General features: G+C 45.0%; 11 non-coding genes across 11 annotated transcripts; 3 read left to right on the top strand and 8 right to left on the bottom strand.

Moving 5' to 3' along the window:
- Positions 1-512: 512 nt before the first annotated feature.
- trnal-cag (transfer RNA leucine (anticodon CAG)) lies at positions 513-595 on the bottom strand. The gene has a single exon. It is a non-coding gene; the product is annotated as a tRNA-Leu (tRNA).
- A 636-nt stretch (positions 596-1,231) lies between these two features.
- Positions 1,232-1,303, bottom strand: trnaw-cca (transfer RNA tryptophan (anticodon CCA)). Its single transcript has one exon. It is a non-coding gene; the product is annotated as a tRNA-Trp (tRNA).
- Positions 1,304-4,183: 2,880 nt separating this feature from the next.
- On the bottom strand, positions 4,184-4,266 carry trnal-cag (transfer RNA leucine (anticodon CAG)). The gene has a single exon. It is a non-coding gene; the product is annotated as a tRNA-Leu (tRNA).
- A 636-nt stretch (positions 4,267-4,902) lies between these two features.
- trnaw-cca (transfer RNA tryptophan (anticodon CCA)) lies at positions 4,903-4,974 on the bottom strand. Its single transcript has one exon. It is a non-coding gene; the product is annotated as a tRNA-Trp (tRNA).
- Positions 4,975-7,856: 2,882 nt separating this feature from the next.
- Positions 7,857-7,939, bottom strand: trnal-cag (transfer RNA leucine (anticodon CAG)). The gene has a single exon. It is a non-coding gene; the product is annotated as a tRNA-Leu (tRNA).
- A 636-nt stretch (positions 7,940-8,575) lies between these two features.
- Positions 8,576-8,647, bottom strand: trnaw-cca (transfer RNA tryptophan (anticodon CCA)). The gene has a single exon. It is a non-coding gene; the product is annotated as a tRNA-Trp (tRNA).
- Positions 8,648-9,088: 441 nt separating this feature from the next.
- trnak-cuu (transfer RNA lysine (anticodon CUU)) lies at positions 9,089-9,161 on the top strand. The gene has a single exon. It is a non-coding gene; the product is annotated as a tRNA-Lys (tRNA).
- A 2,370-nt stretch (positions 9,162-11,531) lies between these two features.
- trnal-cag (transfer RNA leucine (anticodon CAG)) lies at positions 11,532-11,614 on the bottom strand. Its single transcript has one exon. It is a non-coding gene; the product is annotated as a tRNA-Leu (tRNA).
- Positions 11,615-16,470: 4,856 nt separating this feature from the next.
- On the top strand, positions 16,471-16,543 carry trnak-cuu (transfer RNA lysine (anticodon CUU)). Its single transcript has one exon. It is a non-coding gene; the product is annotated as a tRNA-Lys (tRNA).
- A 2,368-nt stretch (positions 16,544-18,911) lies between these two features.
- Positions 18,912-18,994, bottom strand: trnal-cag (transfer RNA leucine (anticodon CAG)). The gene has a single exon. It is a non-coding gene; the product is annotated as a tRNA-Leu (tRNA).
- Positions 18,995-23,046: 4,052 nt separating this feature from the next.
- trnav-cac (transfer RNA valine (anticodon CAC)) lies at positions 23,047-23,119 on the top strand. The gene has a single exon. It is a non-coding gene; the product is annotated as a tRNA-Val (tRNA).
- The last annotated feature ends 4,744 nt before the right edge of the window (positions 23,120-27,863 follow it).

Below are 27,863 nucleotides of genomic sequence, written 5' to 3'. Positions count from 1 at the left end.
TTAAAAGAACGAGAGGGGATCTCATTGAAACTTACAAAATTCTAACAGGACTAGACACACTAGATGCAGGAAGAATGATCCCGATGGTGCGGGAATCCAGAACCAGCGGTCACAGTCTAAGGATAAGGGGTAAGCCACTAAGGGCTGAGATGAGGAGGAATTTCTTCACCCAGAGAGTGGTGAACCTGTTGAATTCTGTACCACAGAAGGCAGTTGAGGCCAATTCATTAAATATATTCAAGAAGGAGTTAGATATATTTCTTAAGGCTAAAGAGATAAAGGGATATGGGGAGAAAGCAGGGACAGGGTACTGAATGTGGATGATCAGCCATGATCTCATTAAATGGCGGAGCAGGCTCGAGGGGCCGAATGGCCTACTCCTGCTCCTATCTTCTATGTTTCTATGTGAATGGAGCAGGTGAACTGCTGAATCCCACTTTTAAGGGATGTCCCAATGTCATTACAGTGGTGTGAAAATAAATGAGTTCCGCTTGGTAATTAAAAGTGAAGACTGTCAGAAGTGGGATTCGAACCCACGCCTCCAGAGGAGACTGCGACCTGAACGCAGCGCCTTAGACCGCTCGGCCATCCTGACTTGTTCCGTTAACTTCTGCATCTCATCACTTCCGCATGAAGAACGTTTCCGTCCGGGTGCTTGTTCAATACTGATGAAGGCTCAGTGACCGGGATATCATCTCCCCCGGGGTTTTCCTGAACTTGTGCTCGGTGTATGGGGAGGTTTGTCCTGGGTCCCTGGTATCTTGCAGCTCCAGGGATGGGCAGTAACAATCTGAGCTCTGGAGCTGGGGAAAAGCGAATAATTAATGGATTTAACCCAGGGGTTTAAATTGTTCTGCAAACCATGAACCAGGTTCATCTGAATTCCAAGGTGTGTAAGGAAATCAAGCATCAAAAGCCCTTTCATTAACCACAGGGATTCAGGCAATTTTTTGATCGCAAAGCGCTTTCTCACCTTGTCAATATCTCTCGTGTATTTGCCGGTGTTTCCCGATTCTGCCTGTCTCTCTGGCTCTGATTATTCTGTGTGACCACCTGCAGGTTGATTTTGAGCGAATACCTGTGCTTGTGTCTTGTCACATTAAATAAATGAGGAATTGTGGCGCCTCTTTCCCTGACACTGGGGAAAGAGTGAGACAGTCTTTGGAGCAAGAGTCTGGTTATTGTGAAACGGCAAAGAAAACAATAAATCTTAAATTACCCGGAAGAACATTGACCCCGACGTGATTTGAACACGCAGCCTTCTGATCTGGAGTCAGACGCGCTACCGTTGCGCCACGAGGTCCGAAAATATAAACCGCGCTGTTTTCATATACACACGTTCCACAAACACTGTTTCATTCCTCCTGCCTTCTCCTGATTCCTCAGTGTCATTCACAGAAGCGCCTGATGCCCTCATTTGTTTAACGTACCAAGCAGACACAAACACAGGTATTCCTTCAAAATCAACCCGCAGGTGGCCACAGACACAATAAACAGAGCCAGAGAGAAAGACAGAATCGGGAATCTCCGGGAAATAGACAAGAGATATTGACAAGGACTAAAGCGCTTTGCGATCAGAAAATTGCCTGTGGTTAATGAAAGGGATTTTGCTGCTTGAGTTCCTTATACGCCTTGGGCTTCTGGAGAACTTGTTTCGTAGTTTGCAGAAACGCGGCTCAGACATGCTGTTGTGACCGGGCCGGGCCTGACTGCAATCAGCGACAATGAAATATAGTTTCGACCGGCCCGGCTAGCTCAGTCGGTAGAGCATGAGGTTCTTAATTTCAGAGTCGTGGGTTCGAGCCCCACGTTGGCGGTATTTATTTTGTTAAACTTTTATGTTGCTTTCAAAGCGTCATTAATTGAGCGATAACCTTGTTTTGCACAATGAAAGAAATGCGAACTGAGAAAATACTGCAGATGCTGGAAATCTGAATTGAAACAGAAAATGCTGGAGATACTCAGCAGGTCAGGCAGCTTCTGCGAAGAGAGAAAGAGAGTTAACGTTTCAGGTCGATAACCTTTCGTCAGAGACAATGGAACAGATTTTTAAGCAAATGTAGGGGATTCTATGAGACCATGCCTGATCTCCTGCCTCAAATCCATTCACCGGCCCTATCGCCATATCCCTTGATGCCCTTACCAGACAGAAATCTACCGACTTCTGTTTTGAACATACCCAATGACTGAGCCTCCACAGCTATCTGGGGTAGAAAATTCCAAAGATTCACCACCCTCTGTGTGAAGAAATGTCTTCTCCTCTCAGTCCTGAATGGCCTAACCTTTATCCTGAGGTTGTGGCACCTGGTTCTAGACTCCCCAGCCAAGGGAAACATTCTCCCAGCATCCAACCGATCAAACCCTGTAATAATTGTGCATGCTTAATGAGATCCCCTCCCATTCTTCCGAATTCAAGAGATTGCAGGCCTAGTTTACTCAATCTCTTCTCATACGAGGTCAGTGACAGTCTTGCAGATGGTGACTTGATATTCGGTAGTGGGGTCATGGTCCAGGCGGAGGTAGGAGGAGGTGTTGGAGAGTTGGCGTACAGCTTCCGCTAGGTAGATGTCGGTTCGCCAAACAGCAACAGCACCACCCTTGTCAGCAAGTTTTGTGCTTTGCATGTTAACTGTTAACTGTTACCCATATCTCATTTTACACAATATATGGGCTACTCCAGCTCCTAATTTTTTTGTTTTATTTGTTATTTCCACACACAGGAGAGCAATCTCGCCCCTGGACAAGCAGAAGGAGCAAGTTCCAACAAAATGATTCCGCAAACGTGATAACTGCTACACTGTGGAACCGTCTCCACTTTCAGTACCAGGTCAGATGGAAATGTTAGAATTTTTTGAGGATGTAACTGGTAGAATAGATAAGGGAGAACCAGTGGATGTGGTGTATTTGGACTTTCAGATGGTCCCACATAAGAGATTGGCGTGCAAAGTTAAAGCACATGGGATTGGGGGTAAGGTACAGACTTAGATAGAGAACTGGTTGGCAGACAGGAAGCAAAGAGTATGTCTAAACGGGTCTGTTTCCAAGTGGCAGGCAATTACTAGTGGGGTAGGGCAGGGATAAGTGCTAGGACTCCAGCTACTCACAATATATATTAATGATCTAGAAGGTTGAACTAGATGTAATAACTCCTAGTGTGCAGACGACACAAAGCTGGGTGGGCATGTGTGCTCTGAGGAGGACGCAGAGAAACTCCAGTATGATATGGACAGGTTAGGTGATTAACAGAAGCATGGCAGATGCAGTTTAATGTGGATAAATGTGAGGTTATCAACTTTGGTGGCAAAAACAGGAAGACAGCTTATTATCAGAATGTCAATAGATTGGGAAAAGGGGAACTGCAATGAGACCTGGGTGTCCGTGTGCACCAATCGCTGAAGGTAAGCATGCAGGTGCAGCAGGTGGTTAAGAAGGCAAATGTTGGCCTTTATAGTGAGAGGTTTCGAGTATAGGAGCAAGGATGTCTTGCTGCATTTGTACAAGGCCTTGGTGAGACCATACCTAGAGTATTGTGTGCAGCTTTGGTCACCTTATCTGAGGAAGGATGTTCTTGCCATGGAGGGAGTGCAGCGAAGATTCACCAGACTGATACATGGGATGGCAGGAATGACGTATGAAGACAGATTGAGATGATTAGGCTTATATTCGCTAGAGTTAAAAGAACGAGAGGGGATCTCATTGAAACTTACATAATTCTAACAGGACTAGACACACTAGATGCAGGAAGAATGATCCCGATGGTGCGGGATCCAGAACCAGCGGTCACAGTCTAAGGATAAGGGGTAAGCCACTAAGGGCTGAGATGAGGAGGAATTTCTTCACCCAGAGAGTGGTGAACCTGTTGAATTCTGTACCACAGAAGGCAGTTGAGGCCAATTCATTAAATATATTCAAGAAGGAGTTAGATATATTTCTTAAGGCTAAAGAGATAAAGGGATATGGGGAGAAAGCAGGGACAGGGTACTGAATGTGGATGATCAGCCATGATCTCATTAAATGGCGGAGCAGGCTCGAGGGGCCGAATGGCCTACTCCTGCTCCTATCTTCTATGTTTCTATGTGAATGGAGCAGGTGAACTGCTGAATCCCACTTTTAAGGGATGTCCCAATGTCATTACAGTGGTGTGAAAATAAATGAGTTCCGCTTGGTAATTAAAAGTAAAGACTGTCAGAAGTGGGATTCGAACCCACGCCTCCAGAGGAGACTGCGACCTGAACGCAGCGCCTTAGACCGCTCGGCCATCCTGACTTGTTCCGTTAACTTCTGCATCTCATCACTTCCGCATGAAGAACGTTTCCGTCCGGGTGCTTGTTCAATGCTGATGAAGGCTCAGTGACCGGGATATCATCTCCCCCGGGGTTTTCCTGAACTTGTGCTCGGTGTATGGGGAGGTTTGTCCTGGGTCCCTGGTATCTTGCAGCTCCAGGGATGGGCAGTAACAATCTGAGCTCTGGAGCTGGGGAAAAGCGAATAATTAATGGATTTAACCCAGGGGTTTAAATTGTTCTGCAAACCATGAACCAGGTTCATCTGAACTCCAAGGTGTGTAAGGAAATCAAGCATCAAAAGCCCTTTCATTAACCGCAGGGATTCAGGCAATTTTTTGATCGCAAAGCGCTTTTTCACCTTGTCAATATCTCTCGTGTATTTGCCGGTGTTTCCCGATTCTGCCTGTCTCTCTGGCTCTGTTTATTCTGTGTGACCACCTGCAGGTTGATTTTGAGCGAATACCTGTGCTTGTGTCTTGTCACATTAAATAAATGAGGAATTGTGGCGCTTCTCTCCCTGACACTGTGGAAAGAGTGAGACAGTCTTTGGAGCAAGAGTCTGGTTATTGTGAAACGGCAAAGAAAACAATAAATCTTAAATTACCCGGAAGAACATTGACCCCGACGTGATTTGAACACGCAGCCTTCTGATCTGGAGTCAGACGCGCTACCGTTGCGCCACGAGGTCCGAAAATATAAACCGCGCTGTTTTCATATACACACGTTCCACAAACACTGTTTCATTCCTCCTGCCTTCTCCTGATTCCTCAGTGTCATTCACAGAAGCGCCTGATGCCCTCATTTGTTTAACGTACCAAGCAAACACAAACACAGGTATTCCTTCAAAATCAACCCGCAGGTGGCCACAGACACAATAAACAGAGCCAGAGAGAAAGACAGAATCGGGAATCTCCGGGAAATAGACAAGAGATATTGACAAGGACTAAAGCGCTTTGCGATCAGAAAATTGCCTGTGCTTAATGAAAGGGATTTTGCTGCTTGAGTTCATTATACGCCTTGGGCTTCTGGAGAACTTGTTTCGTAGTTTGCAGAAACGCGGCTCAGACATGCTGTTGTGACCGGGCCGGGCCTGACTGCAATCAGCGACAATGAAATGTAGTTTCGACCGGCCCGGCTAGCTCAGTCGGTAGAGCATGAGGCTCTTAATTTCACAATCGTAGGTTCGAGCCCCACGTTAGGCCGTATTTATTTTGTTAAACTTTTATGTTGCTTTCAAAGCGTCATTAATTGAGCGATAACCTTGTTTTGCACAATGAAAGAAATGCGAACTGAGAAAATACTGCAGATGCTGGAAATCTGAATTAAAACAGAAAATGCTGGAGATACTCAGCAGGTCAGGCAGCTTCTGCGAAGAGAGAAACAGAGTTAACGTTTCAGGTCGATAACCTTTCGTCAGAGATAATGGAACAGATTTTTAAGCAAATGTAGGGGATTCTATGAGACCATGGCTGACCTCCTGCCTCAAATCCATTCACCGGCCCTATCGCCATATCCCTTGATGCCCTTACCAGACAGAAATCTACCGACTTCTGTTTTGAACAAACCCAATGACTGAGCCTCCACAGCCATCTGGGGTAGAAAATTCCAAAGATTCACCACCCTCTGTGTGAAGAAATTTCTTCTCCTCTCAGTCCTGAATGGCCTAACCTTTATCCTGAGGTTGTGGCCCCTGGTTCTAGACTCCCCAGCCAAGGGAAACATTCTCCCAGCATCCAACCGATCAAACCCTGTAATAATTGTGCATGCTTAATGAGATCCCCTCCCATTCTTCCGAATTCAAGAGATTGCAGGCCTAGTTTACTCAATCTCTTCTCATACGAGGTCAGTGACAGTCTTGCAGATGGTGACTTGATATTCGGTAGTGGGGTCATGGTCCAGGCGGAGGTAGGAGGAGGTGTTGGAGAGTTGGCGTACAGCTTCCGCTAGGTAGAGGTCGGTTCGCCAAACAGCAACAGCACCACCCTTGTCAGCAAGTTTTGTGCTTTGCATGTTAACTGTTAACTGTTACCCATATCTCATTTTACACAATATATGGGCTACTCCAGCTCCTAATTCTTTTGTTTTATTTGTTATTTCCACACACAGGAGAGCAATCTCGCCCCTGGACAAGCAGAAGGAGCAAGTTCCAACAAAATGATTCCGCAAACGTGATAACTGCTACACTGTGGAACCGTCTCCACCTTCAGTACCAGGTCAGATGGAAATGTTAGAATTTTTTGAGGATGTAACTGGTAGAATAGATAAGGGAGAACCAGTGGATGTGGTGTATTTGGACTTTCAGAAGGTCCCACATAAGAGATTGGCGTGCAAAGTTAAAGCACATGGGATTGGGGGTAAGGTACAGACTTAGATAGAGAACTGGTTGGCAGACAGGAAGCAAAGAGTATGTCTAAACGGGTCTGTTTCCAAGTGGCAGGCAATTACTAGTGGGGTAGGGCAGGGATAAGTGCTAGGACTCCAGCTACTCACAATATATATTAATGATCTAGAAGGTTGAACTAGATGTAATAACTCCAAGTGTGCAGATGACACAAAGCTGGGTGGGCATGTGTGCTCTGAGGAGGATGCAGAGAAACTCCAGTATGATATGGACAGGTTAGGTGATTAACAGAAGCATGGCAGATGCAGTTTAATGTGGATAAATGTGAGGTTATCAACTTTGGTGGCAAAAACAGGAAGACAGCTTATTATCAGAATGTCAATAGATTGGGAAAAGGGGAACTGCAATGAGACCTGGGTGTCCGTGTGCACCAATCGCTGAAGGTAAGCATGCAGGTGCAGCAGGTGGTTAAGAAGGCAAATGTTGGCCTTTATATTGAGAGGTTTCGAGTACAGGAGCAAGGATGTCTTGCTGCATTTGTACAAGGCCTTGGTGAGACCATACCTAGAGTATTGTGTGCAGCTTTGGTCACCTTATCTGAGGAAGGATGTTCTTGCCATGGAGGGAGTGCAGCGAAGATTCACCAGACTGATACATGGGATGGCAGGAATGACGTATGAAGACAGATTGAGATGATTAGGCTTATATTCGCTAGAGTTAAAAGAACGAGAGGGGATCTCATTGAAACTTACAAAATTCTAACAGGACTAGACACACTAGATGCAGGAAGAATGATCCCGATGGTGCGGGAATCCAGAACCAGCGGTCACAGTCTAAGGATAAGGGGTAAGCCATTAAGGGATGAGATGAGGAGGAATTTCTTCACCCAGAGAGTGGTGAACCTGTTGAATTCTGTACCACAGAAGGCAGTTGAGGCCAATTCATTAAATATATTCAAGAAGGAGTTAGATATATTTCTTAAGGCTAAAGAGATAAAGGGATATGGGGAGAAAGCAGGGACAGGGTACTGAATGTGGATGATCAGCCATGATCTCATTAAATGGCGGAGCAGGCTCGAGGGCCCGAATGGCCTACTGCTGCTCCTATCTTCTATGTTTCTATGTGAATGGAGCAGGTGAACTGCTGAATCCCACTTTTAAGGGATGTCCCAATGTCATTACAGTGGTGTGAAAATAAATGAGTTCCGCTTCGTAATTAAAAGTAAAGACTGTCAGAAGTGGGATTCGAACCCACGCCTCCAGAGGAGACTGCGACCTGAACGCAGCGCCTTAGACCGCTCGGCCATCCTGACTTGTTCCGTTAACTTCTGCATCTCATCACTTCCGCATGAAGAACGTTTCCGTCCGGGTGCTTGTTCAATGCTGATGAAGGCTCAGTGACCGGGATATCATCTCCCCCGGGGTTTTCCTGAACTTGTGCTCGGTGTATGGGGAGGTTTGTCCTGGGTCCCTGGTATCTTGCAGCTCCAGGGATGGGCAGTAACAATCTGAGCTCTGGAGCTGGGGAAAAGCGAATAATTAATGGATTTAACCCAGGGGTTTAAATTGTTCTGCAAACCATGAACCAGGTTCATCTGAATTCCAAGGTGTGTAAGGAAATCAAGCATCAAAAGCCCTTTCATTAACCACAGGGATTCAGGCAATTTTTTGATCGCAAAGCGCTTTCTCACCTTGTCAATATCTCTCGTGTATTTGCCGGTGTTTCCCGATTCTGCCTGTCTCTCTGGCTCTGTTTATTCTGTGTGACCACCTGCAGGTTGATTTTGAGCGAATACCTGTGCTTGTGTCTTGTCACATTAAATAAATGAGAAATTGTGGCGCTTCTCTCCCTGACACTGTGGAAAGAGTGAGACAGTCTTTGGAGCAAGAGTCTGGTTATTGTGAAACGGCAAAGAAAACAATAAATCTTAAATTACCCGGAAGAACATTGACCCCGACGTGATTTGAACACACAGCCTTCTGATCTGGAGTCAGACGCGCTACCGTTGCGCCACGAGCTCCGAAAATATAAAACGCGCTGTTTTCATATACACACGTTCCACAAACACTGTTTCATTCCTCCTGCCTTCTCCTGATTCCTCAGTGTCATTCACAGAAGCGCCTGGTGCCCTCATTTGTTTAACGTACCAAGCAGACACAAACACAGGTATTCCTTCAAAATCAACCCGCAGGTGGCCACAGACACAATAAACAGAGCCAGAGAGAAAGACAGAATCGGGAATCTCCGGGAAATAGACAAGAGATATTGACAAGGACTAAAGCGCTTTGCGATCAGAAAATTGCCTGTGGTTAATGAAAGGGATTTTGCTGCTTGAGTTCCTTATACGCCTTGGGCTTCTGGAGAACTTGTTTCGTAGTTTGCAGAAACGCGGCTCAGACATGCTGTTGTGACCGGGCCGGGCCTGACTGCAATCAGCGACAATGAAATATAGTTTCGACCGGCCCGGCTAGCTCAGTCGGTAGAGCATGAGGCTCTTAATTTCAGAGTCGTGGGTTCGAGCCCCACGTTAGGCGGTATTTATTTTGTTAAACTTTTATGTTGCTTTCAAAGCGTCATTAATTGAGCGATAACCTTGTTTTGCACAATGAAAGAAATGCGAACTGAGAAAATACTGCAGATGCTGGAAATCTGAATTGAAACAGAAAATGCTGGAGATACTCAGCAGGTCAGGCAGCTTCTGCGAAGAGAGAAACAGAGTTAACGTTTCAGGTCGATAACCTTTCGTCAGAGATAATGGAACAGATTTTTATGCAAATGTAGGGGATTCTTTGAGACCATGGCTGACCTCCTGCCTCAAATCCATTCACCGGCCCTATCGCCATATCCCTTGATGCCCTTACCAGACAGAAATCTACCGACTTCTGTTTTGAACATACCCAATGACTGAGCCTCCACAGCCATCTGGGGTAGAAAATTCCAAAGATTCACCACCCTCTGTGTGAAGAAATTTCTTCTCCTCTCAGTCCTGAATGGCCTAACCTTTATCCTGAGGTTGTGGCCCCTGGTTCTAGACTCCCCAGCCAAGGGAAACATTCTCCCAGCATCCAACCGATCAAACCCTGTAATAATTGTGCATGCTTAATGAGATCCCCTCCCATTCTTCCGAATTCAAGAGATTGCAGGACTAGTTTACTCAATCTCTTCTCATACGAGGTCAGTGACAGTCTTGCAGATGGTGACTTGATATTCGGTAGTGGGGTCATGGTCCAGGCGGAGGTAGGAGGAGGTGTTGGAGAGTTGGCGTACAGCTTCCGCTAGGTAGAGGTCGGTTCGCCAAACAGCAACAGCACCACCCTTGTCAGCAAGTTTTGTGCTTTGCATGTTAACTGTTAACTGTTACCCATATCTCATTTTACACAATATATGGGCTACTCCAGCTCCTAATTCTTTTGTTTTATTTGTTATTTCCACACACAGGAGAGCAATCTCGCCCCTGGACAAGCAGAAGGAACAAGTTCCAACAAAATGATTCCGCAAACGTGACAACTGCTACACTGTGGAACCGTCTCCACTTTCAGTACCAGGTCAGATGGAAATGTTAGAATTTTTTGAGGATGTAACTGGTAGAATAGATAAGGGAGAACCAGTGGATGTGGTGTATTTGGACTTTCAGAAGGTCCCACATAAGAGATTGGCGTGCAAAGCTAAAGCACATGGGATTGGGGGTAAGGTACAGACTTAGATAGAGAACTGGTTGGCAGACAGGAAGCAAAGAGTATGTCTAAACGGGTCTGTTTCCAAGTGGCAGGCAATTACTAGTGGGGTAGGGCAGGGATAAGTGCTAGGACTCCAGCTACTCACAATATATATTAATGATCTAGAAGGTTGAACTAGATGTAATAACTCCAAGTGTGCAGACGACACAAAGCTGGGTGGGCATGTGTGCTGTGAGGAGGATGCAGAGAAACTCCAGTATGATATGGACAGGTTAGGTGATTAACAGAAGCATGGCAGATGCAGTATAATGTGGATAAATGTGAGGTTATCAACTTTGGTGGCAAAAACAGGAAGACAGCTTATTATCAGAATGTCAATAGATTGGGAAAAGGGAAACTGCAATGAGACCTGGGTGTCTGTGTGCACCAATCGCTGAAGGTAAGCATGCAGGTGCAGCAGGTGGTTAAGAAGGCAAATGTTGGCCTTTATAGTGAGAGGTTTCGAGTACAGGAGCAAGGATGTCTTGCTGCATTTGTACAAGGCCTTGGTGAGACCATACCTAGAGTATTGTGTGCAGCTTTGGTCACCTTATCTGAGGAAGGATGTTCTTGCCATGGAGGGAGTGCAGCGAAGATTCACCAGACTGATACATGGGATGGCAGGAATGACGTATGAAGACAGATTGAGATGATTAGGCTTATATTCGCTAGAGTTAAAAGAACGAGAGGGGATCTTATTGAAACTTACAAAATTCTAACAGGACTAGACACACTAGATGCAGGAAGAATGATCCCGATGGTGCGGGAATCCAGAACCAGCGGTCACAGTCTAAGGATAAGGGGTAAGCCACTAAGGGCTGAGATGAGGAGGAATTTCTTCACCCAGAGAGTGGTGAACCTGTTGAATTCTGTACCACAGAAGGCAGTTGAGGCCAATTCATTAAATATATTCAAGAAGGAGTTGGATATATTTCTTAAGGCTAAAGAGATAAAGGGATATGGGGAGAAAGCAGGGACAGGGTACTGAATGTGGATGATCAGCCATGATCTCATTAAATGGCGGAGTAGGCTCGAGGGGCCGAATGGCCTACTCCTGCTCCTATCTTCTATGTTTCTATGTGAATGGAGCAGGTGTGAACTGCTGAATCCCACTTTTAAGGGATGTCCCAATGTCATTACAGTGGTGTGAAAATAAATGAGTTCCGCTTGGTAATTAAAAGTAAAGACTGTCAGAAGTGGGATTCGAACCCACGCCTCCAGAGGAGACTGCGACCTGAACGCAGCGCCTTAGACCGCTCGGCCATCCTGACTTGTTCCGTTAACTTCTGCATCTCATCACTTCCGCATGAAGAACGTTTCCGTCCGGGTGCTTGTTCAATGCTGATGAAGGCTCAGTGACCGGGATATCATCTCCCCCGGGGATTTCCTGAACTTGTGCTCGGTGTATGGGGAGGTTTGTCCTAGGTCCCTGGTATCTTGCAGCTCCAGGGATGGGCAGTAACACTCTGAGCTCTGGAGCTGGGGAAAAGCGAATAATTAATGGATTTAACCCAGGGGTTTAAATTGTTCTGCAAACCATGAACCAGGTTCATCTGAATTCCAAGGTGTGTAAGGAAATCAAGCATCAAAAGCCCTTTCATTAACCACAGGGATTCAGGCAATTTTTTGATCGCAAAGCGCTTTCTCACCTTGTCAATATCTCTCGTGTATTTGCCGGTGTTTCCCGATTCTGCCTGTCTCTCTGGCTCTGTTTATTCTGTGTGGCCACCTGCAGGTTGATTTTGAGCGAATACCTGTGCTTGTGTCTTGTCACATTAAATAAATGAGGAATTGTGGCGCTTCTCTCCCTGACACTGGGGAAAGAGTGAGACAGTCGTTGGAGCAAGTGTCTGGTTATTGTGAAACGGCAAAGAAAAGAATAATTCTGGAATTACCCAAAGGAACAGTGACCCCGACGTGATTTGAAAACGCAGCTTTCTGATGCGGAGTCAGACACGCTACCGTTGCGCCACGAGCTCCGACAGTATAAACCGCGCTGTTTTCATATACACACGTTCCACAAACACTGTTTCATTCCTCCTGCCTTCTCCTGATTCCTCAGTGTCATTCGCAGAAGCGCCTGATGCCCTCATTTGTTTAACGTAACAATCAGACACAAACACAGGTATTCCTTCAAAATCAACCCGCAGGTGGCCACAGACACAATAAACAGAGCCAGAGAGAAAGACAGAATCGGGAATCTCCGGGAAATAGACAAGAGATATTGACAAGGACTAAAGCACTTTGCGATCAGAAAATTGCCTGAACCCCTGTGGTTAATGAAAGGGATTTTGCTGCTTGAGTTCCTTATACGCCTTTGGCTTCTGGAGAACTTGTTTCGTAGTGTCCAGAAACGCGGCTCAGACATGCTGTTGTGACCGGGCCGGGCCTGACTGCAATCAGCGACAATGAAACAGAGTTTCGACCGGCCCGGCTAGCTCAGTCGGTAGAGCATGAGACTCTTAATTTCAGAGTCGTGAGTTCCAGCCCCACGTTAGCCGGTATTTATTTTGTTAAACTTTTATGTTGCTTTCAAAGCGTCATTAATTGAGCGATAACCTTGTTTAGCACAATGAAAGAAATGCGAACTGAGAAAATATTGCAGATGCTGGAAATCTGAATTGAAACAGAAAATGCTGGAGATACTCAGCAGGTCAGGCAGCTTCTGCGAAGAGAGAAACAGAGATAGCGTTTCAGGTCGATAACCTTTCGTCAGAACTGGAAAAAAGAGGTAATGGAACAGATTTTTAAGCAAATGTAGGGGATTCTATGAGATCATGGCTGATCTCCTGCCTCAAATCCATTCACCGGCCCTATCGCCATATCCCTTGATGCCCTTACCAGACAGAAACCTACCGACTTCTGCTTTGAACATACCCAATGACTAAGCCTCCACAGCCATCTGGGGTAGAAAATTCCAAAGATTCACCACACTCTGTGTGAAGAAATTTCTTCTCCTCTCAGTCCTGAATGGCCTAACCTTTATCCTGAGGCTGTGGCCCCTGGTTCTAGACTCACCAGCCAAGGGAAACATTCTCCCAGCATCCAACCGATCAAACCCTGTAATAATTTTGCATGCTTAATGAGATCCCCTCCCATTCTTCCGAATTCAAGAGATTGCAGGCCTAGTTTACTCAATCTCTTCTCATACGAGGTCAGTGACAGTCTTGCAAATGGTGACTTGATATTCGGTAGTGGGGTCATGGTCCAGGCGGAGGTAGGAGGAGGTGTTGGAGAGTTGGCGTACAGCTTCCGCTAGGTAGAGGTCGGTTCGCCAAACAGCAACAGCACCACCCTTGTCAGCAAGTTTTGTGCTTTGCATGTTAACTGTTAACTGTTACCCATATCTCATTTTACACAATATATGGGCTACTCCAGCTCCTAATTCTTTTGTTTTATTTGTTATTTCCACACACAGGAGAGCAATCTCGCCCCTGGACAAGCAGAAGGAGCAAGTTCCAACAAAATGATTCCGCAAACGTGATAACTGCTACACTGTGGAACCGTCTCCACTTTCAGTACCAGGTCAGATGGAAATGTTAGACTTTTTTGAGGATGTAACTGGTAGAATAGATAAGGGAGAACCAGTGGATGTGGTGAATTTGGACTTTCAGAAGGCTTTCGATAAGGTCCCACATAAGAGATTGGCGTGCAAAGTTAAAGCACATGGGATTGGGGGTAAGGTACAGACTTAGATAGAGAACTGGTTGGCAGACAGGAAGCAAAGAGTATGTCTAAACGGGTCTGTTTCCAAGTGGCAGGCAATTACTAGTGGGGTAGGGCAGGGATAAGTGCTAGGACTCCAGCTACTCACAATATATATTAATGATCTAGAAGGCTGAACTAGATGTAATAACTCCAAGTTTGCAGACGACACAAAGCTGGGTGGGCATGTGTGCTGTGAGGAGGATGCAGAGAAACTCCAGTATGATATGGACAGGTTAGGTGATTTAGCAGAAGCATGGCAGATGCAGTATAATGTGGATAAATGTGAGGTTATCAACTTTGGTGGCAAAAACAGGAAGACAGCTTATTATCAGAATGTCAATAGATTGGGAAAAGGGGAACTGCAATGAGACCTGGGTGTCCGTGTGCACCAATCGCTGAAGGTAAGTATGCAGGTGCAGCAGGTGGTTAAGAAGGCAAATGTTGGCCTTTATAGTGAGAGGTTTCGAGTACAGGAGCAAGGATGTCTTGCTGCATTTGTACAAGGCCTTGGTGAGACCATACCTAGAGTATTGTGTGCAGCTTTGGTCACCTTATCTGAGGAAGGATGTTCTTGCCATGGAGGGAGTGCAGCGAAGATTCACCAGACTGATACATGGGATGGCAGGAATGACGTATGAAGACAGATTGAGATGATTAGGCTTATATTCGCTAGAGTTAAAAGAACGAGAGGGGATCTCATTGAAACTTACAAAATTCTAACAGGACTAGACACACTAGATGCAGGAAGAAAGATCCCGATGGTGTGGGAATCCAGAACCAGCGGTCACAGTCTAAGGATAAGGGGTAAGCCACGAAGGGCTGAGATGAGGAGGAATTTCTTCACCCAGAGAGTGGTGAACCTGTTGAATTCTGTACCACAGAAGGCAGTTGAGGCCAATTCATTAAATATATTCAAGAAGGAGTTAGATATATTTCATAAGGCTAAAGAGATAAAGGGATATGGGGAGAAAGCAGGGACAGGGTACTGAATGTGGATGATCAGCCATGATCTCATTAAATGGCGGAGCAGGCTCGAGGGGCCGAATGGCCTACTCCTGCTCCTATCTTCTATGTTTCTATGTGAATGGAGCAGGTGAACTGCTGAATCCCACTTTGAAGGGATGTCCCAATGTCATTACAGTGGTGTGAAAATAAATGAGTTCCGCTTGGTAATTAAAAGTAAAGACTGTCAGAAGTGCGATTCGCACCCACGCCTCCAAAGGAAACTGCGACCTGAACGCAGCGCCTTAGACCGCTCGGCCATCCTGACTTGTTCCGTTAACTTCTGCATCTTATCACTTCCGCATGAAGAACGTTTCCGTCCGGGTGCTTGTTCAATGCTGATGAAGGCTCAGTGACCGGGATATCATCTCCCCCGGGGTTTTCCTGAACTTGTGCTCGGTGTATGGGGAAGTTTGTCCTGGGTCCCTGGTATCTTGCAGCTCCAGGGATTGGCAGTAACAATCTGAGCTCTGGAGCTGGGGAAAAGCGAATAATTAATGGATTTAACCCAGGGGTTTAAATTGTTCTGCAAACCATGAACCAGGTTCATCTGAATTCCAAGGTGTGTTTGGAAATCAAGCATCAAAAGCCCTTTCATTAACCACAGGGATTCAGGCAATTTTTTGATCGCAAAGCGCTTTCTCACCTTGTCAATATCTCTCGTGTATTTGCCGGTGTTTCCCGATTCTGCCTGTCTCTCTGGCTCTGTTTATTCTGTGTGACCACCTGCAGGTTGATTTTGAGCGAATACCTGTGCTTGTGTCTTGTCGCATTAAATAAATGAGGAATTGTGGCGCTTCTCTCCCTGACACTGGGGAAAGAGTGAGACAGTCTTTGGAGCAAGTGTCTGGTTATTGTGAAACGGCAAAGAAAACAATAAATCTTAAATTACCAGGAAGAACATTGACCGCGACGTGATTTGAACACGCAGCCTTCTAATCTGGAGTCAGACGCGCTACCGTTGCCCCACGAGATCCGAAAATGTAAACCGCGCTGTTTTCATATACATACGTTCCACAAACACTGTTTCATTCCTCCTGCCTTCTCCTGATTCCTCAGTGTCATTCACAGAAGCGCCTGATGCCCTCATTTGTTTAACGTACCAAGCAGACACAAACAGAGGTATTCCTTCAAAATCAACCCGCAGGTGGCCACAGACACAATAAACAGAGCCAGAGAGAAAGACAGAATCGGGAATCTCCGGGAAATAGACAAGAGATATTGACAAGGACTAAAGCGCTTTGCGATCAGAAAATTGCCTGTGGTTAATGAAAGGGATTTTGCTGCTTGAGTTCCTTATACGCCTTGGGCTTCTGGAGAACTTGTTTCGTAGTTTGCAGAAACGCGGCTCAGACATGCTGTTGTGACCGGGCCGGGCCTGACTGCAATCAGCGACAATGAAATATAGTTTCGACCGGCCCGGCTAGCTCAGTCGGTAGAGCATGAGACTCTTAATTTCAGAGTCGTGGGTTCGAGCCCCACGTTAGGCGGTATTTATTTTGTTAAACTTTTATGTTGCTTTCAAAGCGTCATTAATTGAGCGATAACCTTGTTTTGCACAATGAAAGAAATGCGAACTGAGAAAATACTGCAGATGCTGGAAATCTGAATTGAAACAGAAAATGCTGGAGATACTCAGCAGGTCAGGCAGCTTCTGCGAAGAGAGAAACAGAGTTAACGTTTCAGGTCGATAACCTTTCGTCAGAGATAATGGAACAGATTTTTAAGCAAATGCAGGGGATTCTATGAGACCATGGCTGATCTCCTGCCTCAAATCCATTCACCGGCCCTATCGCCATATCCCTTGATGCCCTTACCAGACAGAAATCTACCGACTTCTGTTTTGAACATACCCAATGACTGAGCCTCCACAGCCATCTGGGGTAGAAAATTCCAAAGATTCACCACCCTCTGTGTGAAGAAATTTCTTCTCCTCTCAGTCCTGAATGGCCTAACCTTTATCCTGAGGCTGTGGCCCCTGGTTCTAGACTCCCCAGCCAAGGGAAACATTCTCCCAGCATCCAACCGATCAAACCCTGTAATAATTTTGCATGCTTAATGAAATCCCCTCCCATTCTTCCGAATTCAAGAGATTGCAGGCCTAGTTTACTCAATCTCTTCTCATACGAGTTCAGTGACAGTCTTGCAAATGGTGACTTGATATTCGGTAGTGGGGTCATGGTCCAGGCGGAGGTAGGAGGAGGTGTTGGAGAGTTGGCGTACAGCTTCCGCTAGGTAGAGGTCGGTTCGCCAAACAGCAACAGCACCACCCTTGTCAGCAAGTTTTGTGCTTTGCATGTTAACTGTTAACTGTTACCCATATCTCATTTTACACAATATATGGGCTACTCCAGCTCCTAATTCTTTTGTTTTATTTGTTATTTCCACACACAGGAGAGCAATCTCGCCCCTGGACAAGCAGAAGGAGCAAGTTCCAACAAAATGATTCCGCAAACGTGATAACTGCTACACTGTGGAACCGTCTGCACTTTCAGTACCAGGTCAGATGGAAATGTTAGAATTTTTTGAGGATGTAACTGGTAGAATAGATAAGGGAGAACCAGTGGATGTGGTGTATTTGGACTTTCAGAAGGTCCCACATAAGAGATTGGCGTGCAAAGTTAAAGCACTTGGGATTGGGGGTAAGGTACAGACTTAGATAGAGAACTGGTTGGCAGACAGGAAGCAAAGAGTATGTCTAAACGGGTCTGTTTCCAAGTGGCAGGCAATTACTAGTGGGGTAGGGCAGGGATAAGTGCTAGGACCCCAGCTACTCACAATATATATTAATGATCTAGAAGGTTGAACTAGATGTAATAACTCCAAGTGTGCAGACGACACAAAGCTGGGTGGGCATGTGTGCTCTGAGGAGGACGCAGAGAAACTCCAGTATGATATGGAGAGGTTAGGTGATTAACAGAAGCATGGCAGATGCAGTTTAATATGGATAAATGTGAGGTTATCAACTTTGGTGGCAAAAACAGGAAGACAGCTTATTATCAGAATGTCAATAGATTGGGAAAAGGGGAACTGCAATGAGACCTGGGTGTCCGTGTGCACCAATCGCTGAAGGTAAGCATGCAGGTGCAGCAGGTGGTTAAGAAGCCAAATGTTGGCCTTTATAGTGAGAGGTTTCGAGTACAGGAGCAAGGATGTCTTGCTGCATTTGTACAAGGCCTTGGTGAGACCATACCTAGAGTATTGTGTGCAGCTTTGGTCACCTTATCTGAGGAAGGATGTTCTTGCCATGGAGGGAGTGCAGCGAAGATTCACCAGACTGATACATGGGATGGCAGGAATGACGTATGAAGACAGATTGAGATGATTAGGCTTATATTCGCTAGAGTTAAAAGAACGAGAGGGGATCTCATTGAAACTTACAAAATTCTAACAGGACTAGACACACTAGATGCAGGAAGAATGATCCCGATGGTGCGGGAATCCAGAACCAGCGGTCACAGTCTAAGGATAAGGGGTAAGCCACTAAGGGCTGAGATGAGGAGGAATTTCTTCACCCAGAGAGTGGTGAACCTGTTGAATTCTGTACCACAGAAGGCAGTTGAGGCCAATTCATTAAATATATTCAAGAAGGAGTTAGATATATTTCTTAAGGCTAAAGAGATAAAGGGATATGGGGAGAAAGCAGGGACAGGGTACTGAATGTGGATGATCAGCCATGATCTCATTAAATGGCGGAGTAGGCTCGAGGGGCCGAATGGCCTACTCCTGCTCCTATCTTCTATGTTTCTATGTGAATGGAGCAGGTGAACTGCTGAATCCCACTTTTAAGGGATGTCCCAATGTCATTACAGTGGTGTGAAAATAAATGAGTTCCGCTTGGTAATTAAAAGTGAAGACTGTCAGAAGTGGGATTCGAACCCACGCCTCCAGAGGAGACTGCGACCTGAACGCAGCGCCTTAGACCGCTCGGCCATCCTGACTTGTCCCGTTAACTTCTGCATCTCATCACTTCCGCATGAAGAACGTTTCCGTCCGGGTGCTTGTTCAAAACTGTTGAAGGCTCAGTTACCGGGATACCATCTCCCCCGGGGTTTTCCTGAGCTTGTGCTCGGTGTATGGGGAGGTTTTTTCCATGTCCCTGGAATCTTGCAGCTCCAGGGATGGGTAGTAACAATCTGAGCTCTGGAGCTGGGGAAAAGCGATTAATTAATGGGTTTGTTTTCGGGCCTGAAATGCGGCTTAGATCTGTTGGTATTAACCGAGGCCGGGGCTGCGAGATATTTCAGTTTGTTCACGTTTAATCAGAGGAATATCCGCAGTCAGGAGCTGAAAGGACCAAGAGCTGAAAAAACACCAGAAAAAAGATAAGAAATATCAGCAATTGTGATCAACTCTTTAATGTGTGTTCTGGTAGTTTAGTGGTTTAATTGTTTTAATCAACATTCATTAACCGAAAGATTTGTTTTGCAGAATGAAAGAAATGCTCACAGTGAGGGACAGTCGAAAGTTGAGTAATTTAACTTTAATAATTTGTGAAAGTTTATTCATTGCCGAAGATTTATACCCTATCAGAATTTACGCACTGTGTATTTTAGGAGTCTGCTTTAAATTGTTCGTTGCTTCTGACACAAGAAACCTGTTAAATTTATTTCACAGAAAAATAATGTTTCCGCCCGAGCACCTTTCGCGAGTGAGGCAAACGTGATAACCGCTACACTACGGAAACCTGTACTTAATTCAGCATCGAGAAAGCACTGTTCAGACAGAAGGAAGGGACACTGCAGAATCGCTCTTTCTGCAATGATTTCCTTTCACTGGCATTTCTATGACCGAACTGCACAAGTCAAAAATGTTCCTTTCACCTCATTAAACTGCCGAATTTTCTTCCCTCTGGTTTAACCCAGGGGTTTAAATTGTTCTGCAAACCATGAACCAGGTTCACCTGAATTCCAAGGTGTGTAAGGAAATCAAGCATCAAAAGCCCTTTCATTAACCACAGGGATTCAGGCAATTTTCTGATCGCAAAGCGCTTTCTCACCTTGTCAATATCTCTCGTGTGTTTGCCGGTGTTTCCCGATTCTGCCTGTCTCTCTGGCTCTGTTTATTCTGTGTGACCACCTGCAGGTTGATTTTGAGCGAATACCTGTGCTTGTGTCTTATCACATTAAATAAATGAGGAATTGTGGCGCTTCACTCCCTGACGCTGGGGAAAGAGTGAGACAGTCTTTGGAGCAAGTGTCTGGTTATTGTGAAACGGCAAAGAAAACAGTAATTCTGGAACTACCCGGAGAAACAGTGACCCCGACGTGATTTGAACACGCAGCTTTCAAGATCTGGTTGATTGAGACGCGCTACCGTTGCGCCAATTCAGTTGAATTGTGAAAGATTATTCAAGGATCCTGCAGCTTTACCTCGGTTCACAACAGCAGATCTAAGCCGCGTTTCTGCAAACTACAAACCATGTTATCCAGAATTCCAAGGTGTCTACGGAACTCATTCATTAAACTTCCCTTCATTAACCACAGGGGTTCAGGCAATATTCTCTGATTCTATAAAACGTTATTAAGGTTTGACTGTCATCCGGTATACATGTTAGCAATTCCTGCAGTGTGCAACAAAATGTTGTGGGTGGATTATTGATAATAGAAACAATTATGAAGTGTCTCACAGACTTCAATGATCCCTTTACAACGTTAGATAACTAAAATCTATCAATCGCAGGTTAAAATGAGCAATTCATGTTGCATCTTTGAACGAGCAATCCAATCAGTCCCACTCCGCTGCTCGTCCCCCATAGCCCTGCTGACACTCCTGCCAGTGGAAACTGTTTCCCACATAATTTTGATCACCTCTATTAAATCTCCCCTGACCAGTGGTTAATGGAGTTCAACGCGGGCAAGTGTCAGATCATCCACTTGGGGCCTAGCAAAGATTGGTCAGTGTGTGGTCTGAAAACATCATGTGAGAGAATAGGTTTTTTCTGTGAAATAGCCGGTCCCGATAAATTTTACAAATCTTGCCCCAGATCGCTGCTCTCTCAAGCAATGAACATTGTAAACCATTCTCCTAAAATGCAATGTGTAAAATGAGATATGGGTTAACAGTTCAGGAGATGCAAAGAGCAAAATAAATGAATGATGTTTCGACTGCCCCTCAGTAACCATATTATCATGTCTTTCATTCTGCAAAATAAAGTTACCGGTTAATTAATGGTGATTATAGCAGTTTGTGGTGGTTCGTGTAAATCGCCACCAAATAAAAGAGTTTTAACTTCGACGAACGATAAAAAAAAGGTTTAATTACCAGAACAGAATAATTACAGCAGGTAAGGTAGCAGGTAATATGGCTGACTGCAGGAACACCATGTTGTAGGTCTTACCAGACAAGATTGTTACAGCAGGTAAGATAGCAGGTAAGATGGCTACCTGCAGGAGCACCATATTGTAGGTGTTGTCCCAGCGGGGACTCCGCAGGGACTGCGTCCCAGTCCCGTGGGGAGCGAGTCCTAAGCCTCTTCCCGCTCCACTTTTTATTCCCGGGCTTATTGTGTCACGTGACCGCGTCGTGACGTCAACACGTTCACGTACGCCCAAGCGGTCACGTGACCTGCGCCGTTATGGGTGCATCTCCCCAATACGGAAGCAGGCCTTTAAGGCCGAAGTCATTAGGCCAGGCTATGCCAGTACTTACTGCGGGAGCAGAGAATCTCTTCGCTCCCGCCTGCTGGCCAATGCAGCCGAAGTCGCGGTAGGCCGGACTGTGCCGGCGGCCGCCTTGAAAGCCCGAAACGGGCCGGCAGCCAATGCGCATGCGTGGTGACGCGTGACGTCAACGCGTCAGGGCGACAACCAACGCGCATGCGTCACGTGATACGTGACGTCAGCGCGTTAAGTCGGCTCTTAAAGGGGCAACGGCCGAACAGATGAATTAAAGCGGTAACAACCCTAACTGGTAAGTAATACAATTAAGTAAATTAAGTACATACAGTTAGGTAAGTTATACATGCATAACTAAGTTAGTTCAACTAAAGGAAAGTAAGTTATACATGCATAAGTTAAGTTAAAGAGAATTATGTATCTCTATGTATAGAACAATCCGTGGGACCGCTATAAGTTCTTATTTATTCACATTAGATGCATGTGATTAATTTAATAAAATTACATCGCATTCATGAACAAGAAACGGTGATATCAAAATTTCTTCCCCAACCGGGAATCGAACCCTGCTCGCAACACTGATAGGAATAAGTTATTGAATCATTTACTGGTGCCTCGAAAAATGTCACACTGCTAAATTAAAATCACTGCTATAATGTGTTTCGGTGTTGAAGGGGATTGAAAAAAGCCCAGACTGCGCCCGCGGTGAGAAAGAGTTCGAAATTACAAAGAATTTGGTGCTGCGAAGTAACCGCTGAGCGAAAGCTGACACCGATTGAAGGACGAGAAACCGCTCAATATAAAGGATGAGCTCACAAACGTTAACTTTCTGTATTCTGTGTAAAAGGACTCTCAAATCCTTGAATATACTCAATGACTGAGCATCCACTGCCCTCTGAGGTTGAGAATTGCAAAGATTCACAAGCCTCTGAGTGAAGAAATGTCTCCTCATCTGAGTCTCAAATGGCCGGCCCCTTATCCTGAGACTCTGCCCCCTAGTTCTAGACTCTCCAGCCAGGGGAAACAACCTCTCAGCTTCTACCCTTTCAAGCCCTCCAAGAAAATTGTACCTTTCAATGAGAACACCTCTCGTTCTTCTAAACTCCAGAGATTATAGGCACAATCTACTCAATCTCTCCTCATAGGACAATCCTATTATCATTGAAAACAATCAGGTTTGATTCCCAGTCAAGGATTTGAGTTCTGACAAAGACAATTGAAGTCTGTGAGAATCTTAAAAATTGTATTAAAACCAACAAAAATGTGTGTTGCACACTGAAGGAAATTGTAACATGTTTGCTGGGAGGCAGTCAAACTTTAAAAACTTTCTTCATAGATTCATAGATGTATAGCAAAAGGCGACTGTTTTATTCAGCGTTTTCGTAGTGTAGTGGTTATCACGTTCGCCTCACACGCGAAAGGTCCCCGGTTCGAAACTGGGTGGAAACATTTTGTAAATCATCTTCATTTTAATCGTAGAAAAATGGATCAATTCGCATTTGTTATGCAATGTAACAAAGTTCTGTTACATTTGTGTTATTCTGTACAGTTGTGCACACACACAGAACACTACGGTTTCGCTCGCTCACTTTCGTTTCCAGCCCTGACCGTGCAGACAGCCCCTCTCAAAGCTGCACATTCCGGCTGCTTTCAGTTTAATTGTGAAAGATTATTCAAGGGTCGTGCAGCTTTACCTTGGTTCACAACAGCAGATCTAAGCCGCGTTTCAGCAAACTACAAACCATGTTTTCCAGAATTCCAAGGTGTATACGGAACTCAACCATTAAAATTCCCTTCATTAACCACAGGGGTTCAGGCAATTTTCTATGATTCTATGAAAAGTTATTAAAGTTTGACTGTCATCCGGTATACATGTTAGCAATTCCTGCAGTGCGCAACAAAATGTTGTGGGTTGATTAATGATTATAGAATCAATTATGAGGTGTCTCACAGACTTCAATGATCCCTTAATACCGTTGGTTAACTAAAATCTATCAACATACACTTAAAATTCGTTTAGGTAAATTTTGTCAAGGTTTAAAATTTTAAGTTTTACATTTATATTTCAAAACATTCAATTTGAATTTTAAATCATAGGTTGATACGGCACAGAAGGAGGCCATGCAGCCCATTGAGTCTGCGCTGGCACTTTGAAAGAGCTCTTCAAATAATCCCACTCCCCTGATGTTTCACACAGAATCACACAGAAACCCCACAATGCAGATCGAGGCCATTTCGGCCCATCGAGCCTGCACCGACACATGTCCCACCCGATTCCCGTAACCCCTACACGAACACATATCCCACCCTATCCCCGTAACCCCACGTATTTAATCCCCCTAACACTAAGGGTCAATTTATCATAGCCAATCAACCTAACCTGCACACCTGCAAATTTCTCCTTTACAATGATTTATTCAATTCTCTTTTGAAAGTTACGATTGTGTCTGCTCCACCGCCCTTTCAGGCAGCGCATTCCCGATCACAACAACTGGCTGCGGTAAAAAAAACTCCTCATCTCCCCTCTGGTACCTTTTGCCGGTTAGGTTCAATCGGTGTCCTCCAGTTACCGACCCTCCTGCCACTGGAAACAGATTCTTCTTATTTACTCTTATCAAAACATCTTGTAAATTTACAAACCTCGATTAAATTTCCTCTTAATCTTCTGCGGAAAAACAATTGCAGCTTCTCAGTCGCTCAACATAACTGAAGTCAACTCATCCCTGGGGCCACTCGCTCTTTGTGCTTGTCTCTCTTTTTTGTCTCTATCTGTCACTCTCTTTGTCCTTGCCTCTCTCTTTGTCCCTGTCTCTCTCTTTGTCTCTGCCTCTCTCTTTGTCCCTGTCACTCTCTTTGTCTCTGCCTCCCTCTTTGTCCCTGTCTCTCTATCTGTCTGTCTGTCTCTTTCTCACTCTGTTCACAGTTAGCTTCTAGTTCTGATCAAACACTGCAAGTTTTAGTTCCACGTTAGTATAGTGGTGAGTATCCGCGCTTGTCACGCGGGAGACCGGGATTCAATTCCCCGACGGGCAGGTTATTTTTTTTAACAACCCCAATTTTTTAATTTCTTCCCAGTTCCTTGAAATTCTCCTTGGAAAAGTTGAACTGAAAAAGTTCAAGTGAAATAATTTTAAAAGATTTACCGACATAAGAAGAACCGCATAAAAACTTCCTGCACCTGTTCCTCGTTGGAATCGTGCTCTCCCTCTATTTCCCTCTCACTGTTGTGTGGGGCAGAGAGGAGTCATAACGGCACAGGATGAGACCATTGAATGCTTAATTAAATTCATTTATTTTGAATATGTGACCATTTATTCTTACTTCCGTGGTGTGAAATGTTATTTATTTGGAGATTTCTTTTATGCTTATGGGATTCCGTACATAAAGCATCATAGGAATCCCCTGTGTGATTCGTTGGCCTGGCCAACGGATGCTGCCGAACCGTGAGCGCCAATGGTATCCGTGGGCCTTTATGCTTGCGTACGCCAGCAGGCCCAAGACCGCAAGAGTGCGAAGCTCCGGAGACACCAGTTAATTGGGATTTGTTTCTCGGTTCGGAGGCGTAAGCCGGCGCCAAACCTCCGATCGCAATTTCAAGGCCCATCGTATTTTAGGAGGCTGGTTTAAAATGTTTATTACTTATGACATCAGGAATCTGGGGCAAATTTTGTTCAATATAACCGGGCCGGTTCTTGCGCAGAATAAAAATGTTCCACTCGAACATATCCACCCGGGCTCGATTTGGGAACTGTTCATGCAGGAGGGGAACATGATCGTCGCTGCACTACGGAAACCGGAGCGTTAGTGTCCACGGAAAAGCGAATCAGCAGCGAGCATAAATTCTGATGGTGATCATTTTCAGATTCAATGCAGTCAGCCATTAAATAAAGTGAATAATTTTACAGTGAAAAGATTTGGAAGTATTACTCGCATCTGTGCCTTTAGTTAAAGTTTGTGGCGTCTGACTCCCGCTCATGTCTCTGAATAAGAAAGGAGAGGCTTGACATTGACCAGACTGCAATGCGCCTGGTGTTTGTGAACTCATCCTTTATATGGAACGGTTTCTCATTCATTGACCGGCGTCAGCGTCAGCTCAGCGATTACTTCGCAGCACCAACTTAATTGTAAGCTCGAACCTCTCTCACCGCGGGCGTTGCATAGTGATTTTATCATCATTTTCAATCCCCTTCTTCTGCACCGAAACAAATTGTAGCTGTGATTTTAAATCAATGCTGCGTGATTCATAGCGATCACCTTTAAATGATTCAGAAAACCAGTCCTTTCACCTCCGTAACACGGGATCGATTCCTGGTGAGAAAAGTAACTTTTATAACACAGTTTTAAAATCAAAATCTGATGAAATTGACTACATTCAGCTGATGGGAAAATTTAGAATTGTTTTAATTACCATTAATAAACGGATAACTTTCTTTTGCAGAATGAATCAATTAATAGCTTTGCACCATTTAAAAAATATTCTGTTTGTCTATTCTTCCTACCACAGTGAATAACCTCACATTTCCGTACATTATACTCCGTCTGCCGCCTTATTGCCCGCCCAATAACTTAATCTGTCTATATCCCATTGTAGGCTCTTTGTGTCCTCACAGCTTACTTTCCCACCTAGCTTTGTATCATCAGAAAACTGGGATACATTACACTCTGTCCCTTCATCTAAGTCAGTAATATAGACTGTAAATAGCTGAAGCAAGCGCACTTGATCCTTGCGGCACCCGACTAGTTACAGCCTGCCAATCTGAAAATGACCCGTTTATCCCTAATCTCTGTTTTCTGTCCGTTAACCAATCCTCTATTCTTGCTAATACATTACCGCCAGTCCCATGAGCCCTTATCTTGTGCAACAACCTGTTACGTGGTGCCTTATCGAATGCCTTTTGGAAATCCAAATATGCTGCCTCCACTGGTTCCCCTTATAGTTCCAATTAATGCCTGAAGCAGAACATCCCGTTGTGCCAATGGAGACTGTTTGTCGGACAAGGCTACATGTAAGGAAGGAGTGTGGTAAGGAGATAAGTGAAGTGATACTTTGGTAACAAGGTCGGGTAATAAAAATAAAAGTGCTGGAAGCACTCAGCAGGTCAGGCAGCTTCTGTGGAGAGAGAAGCAGAGTTAACGTTTCAGGTCGAAAATCTTCCATCAGAAGGTGGCCAGTTGTGTTAGGTTACACTATTAAACGTGCAAATTGTCACGTAGTAGAGGTAAGGAAAAGATATCAAAAGTTTGGAACAGATACTTTAGAATTCGATAAAGGTTTGAGCAACTTGTATATCGAACTCGGAACTATAAAGTGTTGGAGTTCCTCGGCTAAAATTCGCAAAGATTTGTTTAAAAGCTGTTGTTTATTATACTTCTAATTGTTGCAGGATTAATAAATCTGACATTTATTGTTGCGAACACTTTTACTGCTCTGCGCGTTTCCCAGCTGTGCTCGGAGCGCCGTCCCCTTCAGTCCATCGCTCACAGGGTCTGTTCCATTCAGCGTTTCTATTCTCTGGACCTTGGTGAAATTTCATAGATTGAAAGCGACGCGTCTCAACCCCGAGCTCGTCACCGACTCGCTAACCACTGCACAGCGACCACACTCTGCTCCCGTGAGATGGAGGCCCAGCAACTGTTTCAAGCTCGAGTGCAGTTACAAGCAGAACTCATTCAAAGAAAGTCCAAGTCAGTGAGGCGCCTGATTCTTTGCACCTTCCCAACGTGTTGAGATTCATGTGGGGGTGATTTGGGCACGCCTTTCTCCACATTGCAACACTTCAAAGGTACTTCAATGGTTAAAAAGCGCTTTGGGACGTCCTGAGTTCGTGAAAAGCTCTGTATCAATGCCAGTGTTTTTTTTTGTTGCAGAAGTTCGAACAGCAAGTTCATAATTCGCGGGCAAAATAAGTGTTCGTCTGGGATTTGAACCGGTGACCTCTCGTCAATTTCAACTAATAACCCCGAAGCAAGAATCATACCTCGAAAGCAACGAGCCAACTGATAGATAATATTGGAAATAAGAGCTAACCATTGTAAAACCATTTTTTCTGTGTGGTTTTACTTGATGATCAGAGCACTTGAGACCGAGACAATGACTTTGCCTTTTGGACCTGTCTTCTCAAGCGCCGCCCGGTCCCAGACCTACAGTTAATGAGCTGTGGTTCAGATATTGGATGGGATAAAAATTGATAAA

Source organism: Somniosus microcephalus, unplaced genomic scaffold (assembly GCF_052327205.1).
Source record: "Somniosus microcephalus isolate GS21.2 unplaced genomic scaffold, FLI_Smic_1.0 unresolved_chr4, whole genome shotgun sequence".
NCBI classification, from domain to species: domain Eukaryota; kingdom Metazoa; phylum Chordata; class Chondrichthyes; order Squaliformes; family Somniosidae; genus Somniosus; species Somniosus microcephalus.
This window is presented reverse-complemented; position numbering and strand designations above follow the sequence as displayed.